Source organism: Triticum urartu, chromosome 5A (assembly GCF_056163025.1).
Source record: "Triticum urartu cultivar PI428250 chromosome 5A, HENAU_Tu73, whole genome shotgun sequence".
Classification (NCBI taxonomy): Eukaryota; Viridiplantae; Streptophyta; class Magnoliopsida; order Poales; family Poaceae; genus Triticum; species Triticum urartu.
This window is the reverse complement of record NC_141877.1, coordinates 142,751,897-142,758,409: the sequence shown is the minus strand read 5'-3', so window position 1 is coordinate 142,758,409 and position 6,513 is coordinate 142,751,897. Positions and strand designations below refer to the sequence as shown.

The 6,513-nt window shown below is 44.9% G+C and overlaps 1 long non-coding RNA gene across 1 annotated transcript; it reads left to right on the top strand.

Moving 5' to 3' along the window:
• The first annotated feature begins 3,289 nt into the window (after positions 1–3,289).
• On the top strand, positions 3,290–4,172 carry LOC125509278 (uncharacterized). The gene is made up of 3 exons (XR_015603248.1): positions 3,290–3,533; positions 3,626–3,753; positions 3,852–4,172. It is a non-coding gene; the product is annotated as an uncharacterized LOC125509278 (long non-coding RNA).
• The last annotated feature ends 2,341 nt before the right edge of the window (positions 4,173–6,513 follow it).

The following is a 6,513-nucleotide window of genomic DNA, read 5'->3' as shown; positions in this document are numbered from 1 at the left end:
TGGGAGGCAACCCAATTTTACTTTTGTTTCTTGCTTTTTGATTCTGTTTAGTAATAAATAATTCATCTAGCCTCTGTTTAGATGTGGTTTTTTTCTTTTAATTAGTGTTTGTGCCAAGTAAAACCTTTGGGGAGACTTGGGGAAAGTCTTTGCGATCTTGCTGTAAAAAGCAGAAACTTTAGCGCTAGCGATAATTGCTGCCATGTTTTATTGGAGAGTGTTATTTATTTAATTATTTTTGCATATGATTAATAGATAAATTCCTCACGTCCAGAAATATATTTTAGAATTTTTGGGGTTCCAGAAGTATTCGAAACCTACAGATTACTATAGACTGTTCTGTTTTTGACAGATTCTGTTTTTCGTGTGTTGTTTGCTTATTTTGATGAATCTATGGCTAGTAATAGAGTTTATGAGCCATATAGAAGTTGTAATAAAGTAGGTTTAACACCAATATAAATAAATAATGAGTTCATTACAGTACCTTGAAGTGGTGGTTTGTTTCCTTTTACTAACGGAGCTCACGAGATTTTCTTTTAAGTTTTGTGTTGTGAAGTTTTCAAGTTTTGGGTAAAGATTTGATGGATAATGGAACAAGGATTGGCAAGATCCTAAGCTTGGGGATTCCCAAGGCACCCCAAGGTAAAATCCAAGGGCAACCAAAAGCTTAAGCTTGGGGATGCCCCGGAAGGCATCCCCTCTTTCGTCTTTGTCTATCGGTAACTTTACTTGGGGCTATATTTTTATTCACCACATGATATGTGTTTTGCTTGGAGCGTCTTGTATGATTTGAGTCTTTGATTTTTAGTTTTTCACTATCATCCTCGTTGTAACACCTTTTGAGAGAGAGACACATGATTCGGAATTTGTTAGAATGCTCTATGTGCTTCACTTATATCTTTTGAGCTATATAGTTTTTGCTCTAGTGCTTCACTTATATCTTTTAGAGCACGATGGTGGTTTTATTTTATAGAAATTATTGATCTCTCATGCTTCACTCATATTGGTTTTAGAGTCTTAAACGGCATGGTAATTTGCTTTAATTGAGAAATTAATCCGAATGTGATAGGTATCTAAGATGAGCATAATAAAAACTTCCGTATTGAGTTCATTGAATATCATGAGAAGTTTGATACTTGATAAGTGTTTTGAGATATAAATGTGGTAATATTAGAGTGTGATAGTTGAGTAATTGTGAAATTGAGAAATACTTGTGTTAAGATTGGCAAGTCCCATAGCATGCACGTATGGTAAAAGTTGTGTGACAATTTTGACACATAAGGTGTTCTTTTGTTGCTTTCCTAATGAGTGGCGGTCGGGAACGAGCGATGGTCTTTTCATACCAATTTATCCCTCTAGGGGCATGCGTAGTAGTACTTTGCTTTGTGGGCTAATAAGCTTTTGCAATAAGTATATGAGTTCTTTATGACTAATGTGAGTCCATGGATTATACGCACTCTCAACCTTCCACAATTTTGTAGCCTCTACGGTACCGTGCATTGCCCTTTCTCGCCTTGAGAGTTGGTGCAAACTTCGCTGGTGCATCCAAACCCCGTGATATTATACGCTCTATCACACATAAAACTCCTTATATCTTCCTCAAAACAACCACCATACCTACCTATCATGGCATTTCCATAGCCATTCTGAGATATATTGCCATGCAACTTTCCACCATTCCGTTTATTATGACACGCTCCATCATTGTCATATTGCTTTGCATAATCATGTAGTTGACATCGTATTTGTGGAAAAGCCACCATTCATAATTTTTCATACATATCACTCTTGATTCATTGCATACCCCGGTACACCGCCGGAGGCATTCACATAGATTCATATTTTGTTCTAAGTATTGAGTCGTAATTCTTGAGTTGTAAGTAATAAAAGTGTGATGATCATCATTATTAGAGGATTGTCCCATGTGAGGAAAGGATGATGGAGACTATAATTCCCCCACGAGTCGGGATGAGACTCTGGACTAAATAAATAAATAAAAGAGGCCGAAAAAAGAGAAGGCCCAAGAAAAAAATGAGAGAAAAAGAGAGAAGGGACAATGTTACTATCCTTTTTCCACACTTGTGCTTCAAAGTAGCACTGTGATCTTCATGATAGAGAGTCTCCTATGTTGTCACTTCCATATACTAGTGGGAATTTTTCATTACAGAACTTGGCTTGTATATTCCAATGATGGGCTTCCTCAAAATTCCCTAGGTCTTCGTGAGAAAGCAAGTTGGATGCACACCCACTTAGTTTATTTTGTTGATCTTTCATATATTTATAGCTCTAGTGCATCCGTTGCATGGCAATCCCTACTCCTCTCATTGACATCAATTGATGAGCATCTCCATAGCCTATTGATTAGCCGCGTCAATGTGAGACTTTCTACCTTTTTGTCTTCTCATAACCTCTCTGTTGGAAAAGGTAGTGCCTAGGAGGTGCTTAGGCACGCCTAGGCGCTAGGCAATGGCCAAACGCCTCGCCTAGGGTATAAACAAAAGTCTAGGCAGAGCAAGTAAGAAATTGTCTACCCAAGTGAGAAATCATGCCATATTGCACTGATATGCCAAAAGGACCGTATTCCAATTGTAGTAGCTGGTAGTTAACGTACTTATATGCCCTGAATTAATCTCTCCCTAATAATAAAGCACGGATTGAGTCTCCGGGTTCACCGTCATGGTAGTTTTTCAAAAAAGCCCCTAATGTTTTCTGTATTCAACCCGTAGTCCCTATGTAAGTGGATCAGCAAAAATGTTTCGATTTTGCAAATTAACCCCTGTATTTTGCGCTGTGTTCTTCATCTTATCGACCGGCTGGAAGGGGCGCACGCTCACCGACTACAGCCGCCGCGGGGACGCCGCGACCGCCATGGGAACCTTCGACTCGGCCGTCTCTGGCCCGGACGCGGCGCCCGACCTCTGCCTCGCCACGCACCAGTACAACCAGCTCCTCCACCTGCTCGCCTCCGCGGACGGCGCCGTCTTCCCCATCCACCCGGCCGCCGCTGCGCGCTGCGTGTTCGCCGGCATGCTAGAGGCCAGGGCGCCCCCATCCGAGGCCACCATCACCTCGCTCGCCTGCAGCGTCGCTGCAGACGCCGAGGGCGCCTACGTTGCCTTCAGGCTCCTCTCCTCCATGCGGCAGAAGTACGGCCTCGCGCTGTGCCTCCTGTCCTACAACCCCGTGCTTGCCACATTCCAGTGCGCCAGGGAGGCTGGCAAGGCATACGCGGTCGAGGCCCACATGGCGGCCTCCGCTGCATCACCGTAAGATCCCGAGCTCACGCCGCTCCTTGTGGTCAGCGCGAAGGCCAGGGACGCAGACAAGGCATTTGAGTATATGCACAAGCTGGGTGCCAAAGCCTGAAGGGATGCCGAGAAGTGCATCGAGCTAGATCCTACATTCTCCAAGGGATACATCAGGAAAGGCACAAACCAGTTTTTCATGAAAGAGTATGAGAAAGCAATGGAAACTTATCAGGAAGGCCTAAAGCATGACCTAAGTAACCAGGAGCTGCTTGATGGTGTAAAGAGGTAAATAGCACTGAAAGAGATCGTCAATCAGTCACTGGTTTCTCATCTTAGATTCCACCAAGCAGCTCCTAACCATTGCCGTCCGTTCTCAGATATATTCAGCAGATCAACAAGGCGAACAGAGGCAAACTTTACACCAGAGGAACTGAAAGAGAGACAGGGCAAATCTATGCAGGACCCTGAAATCCAGAACATCCTGACAGACCATGTGATGCGGCAGGTAAGTTCATCATCAGATGTTTTGTTTACTCCTCTTTCTTGAGCCAGAGGTTGGTTTGGCGAACGGTGCAATAACATTGAGGTGTTTGTTGTTTGCAGGTGTTGATTGATTTCCAGGAGAATCCAAGGGCTGCTCAGGACGTCTCGGGAGCATGAACGCAATGGCGGTCGGGCTTGGGCATCATTGGGTTCAGTGATTGGAGACGTGGCCGTTCGTCCCCGATGGATCTCCGCCACCACGGCCTGAGAGAGCCTAGAGAAGGGAGGCTATGGACGAGCACCTGTAGGACGACCTGCCATCACGGCCAGCGCTTGTCGACTCCGACAACATCCATGTGGTCATAGTCGAATCCTCATGTCCTCTCGCGCCATGTATATTCAGACTTATTTGCGTGCGCCGTAGGTTGTATGAACATGGAGGTGCAGTCACCCGAGGTGCATAAGCTCCATCACCTACCTCTACCTCCTTCACTACGCTGACAAGTAAGCTAAGCCCCCATCATCTACATTGCTTCCTCCCTGCCTGTGATTTATTACTTCGAGCCTGCTGTTCTTTTACAATATATACAAACATATCTATGCTTAAGTGTGGTCATTAGGTTATGGAACAGGAGAAACAAAGTGTTCTTTAGCAGATCCAAACCTGTCCATTTTAGAATTGGACCACGAATTACTTGCATTGCCTCTTTGATATGAACAACCATATTTTTTTGGATGTCATAGAAAAATCATGCTACAACATAGTTTTTAATCTTTGTAAACAAGTTAAACTTGGAATAAGATCCTGAAAGTAATAGAGTGCTTCTTGAATGCATGGAACAAAAAAAGTTAGATATCTCAGAGTCAATATGTCATATTTTGAAAGTGGTGCACATGGATATGTATATTCTTGGTTAGTTTTTGTTCTATTTCTGTTGTATATGCTCTAGGAGTCTAAAAGAAGATGAGGTAGCGCTACTTGATTTCCTATCAAATTTCAGTAATAGTCAAGCAATAATGCAATATTGGCCTTTTCTTTTTCCTGTATTACGTAGTGACCATGGAGTCAAAGCTCATGTCGATGGTCAATTACTGGATTTTTTGTTGAAAGAGACCATCTATCCAATGGAATTGACAGAAAAGAATCTCTCTGAATTTTTTTAGCAAAAAAGACCCCCTAACCGTGGCGGCGGGCGCGCCAGGCGACACCTGGCACCTGCCGCCACGGTGCGAGGCGGCAGGCTGCTCGTAACCAGAATCGAACGTAACAACAGAACGGGGCTGACATGATGGGCCCTGCCGCCTCAGGAGCAGGCGGCAGCACTGTGAGATGTAGTGCAATATCACCTTTTTTGCCTTGGTTTTACTACTTTCTAGTTTCCACCCATAAACAAACTGCCGCCTTCCTCCTCGTGCAATCTCATGCATGTGAGATGCAGTGCAAGACCAGTTGTTACATGCATGCACGCACGTTCTGCTGTGCCAGTTGCTAGCTAGCTTAAACGTACTGATTATAATACAATATATTTCAAATTTAAAACGTACAGCGAGACTGAAAATTGAGTGTAGCCGCCAGCCCATGAGGCGGCGAGCCCCAGCAGCTACAGTGTTGCTGCCAGCCACTGAGGCGGCAGGGCCCACCACGGCAGCTCCGTTCCGTCGCGGTTGCTGATTTTAGTTATGGGTAGCCTGCCGCCTGGCCCGGTGACGGCAGGGGCTGCCGCCTCACATCGTGGCGGCATGTCACACCCTCGATGCGACTATATCTCCCACGTGTCGAGGCACGACTTAGAGGCATAATCGCATTGAAGGCATATGTCGCAAGTTAGGCAATCTTCACAACATCCCATGTAATATGATAATAAAAGGGGAGAGAACATAGTTGGCTTACACTCACCACGTCAATCAAGTACATAAATAACATTACATCATCCAAACAATCATGGCCCGACTACGGCGCCAAAATAAAAGATAACCCAACAAGCGACAATGGTCCCGATCACCCCCAACTGGGCACCACTACTGATCATCAGGAAAGGAAACATAGTAACGTTGAGAGTCTTCGTCGAACTCCCACTTGAGCTCGAGCGCGTCTCCTGGAGCGGAATCATCAGGCCCTGCATCTGGTGTGATAGTAATCTGTGAGCCACAGGGACTCAGCAATCTTGCACCCTCGCGATCAATACTATTTAAGCTTATAGGTAAGGTAAGGTAAATATAAGTGGAGCTGCAGCAAGCGAGTAGCAAATATGGTGGCTATCTTATTCGCAAAAGAGAGCGAGAAGAGGAGGCAAAGCGTGAGCGAGAAACTAGAGAGCAACCTGCGCAAACATTACTCCAACACCGTGTCCACTCCTCGGACTCCGCCGAGAAGAGGCCATCGCAGTAACACACTCAGTTGACTCATTTTAATTAAGTTAAGGTTAAAGTTATCTACAACCGGACACTAACAAATTCCCATCTGCCCATAACTGCGGGCACGGCTTTCGAAAGTTCAAATCCCTGCAGGGGAGTCCCAACTTAGCCCATGACAAGCTCTCACGGTCAACGAAGGAATAGACCTCCTCCCAAGACGTTCCGATCAGACTCGGTATCTCGGTTCTTCAAGACACTTCGACAGGTTAAAACAAGACCAGCAACACTGCCCGAATGTGCTGACAAATCCCGATAGGAGCTGCACATATCTCTTTCTCAGGGCACAATCAAATAAGTAATCCGTACAACTAAAACCAGCCCTCAAGTTTCCCCAAGGTGGCGCTGCAAGGGGCTCTAGGTTGGACCA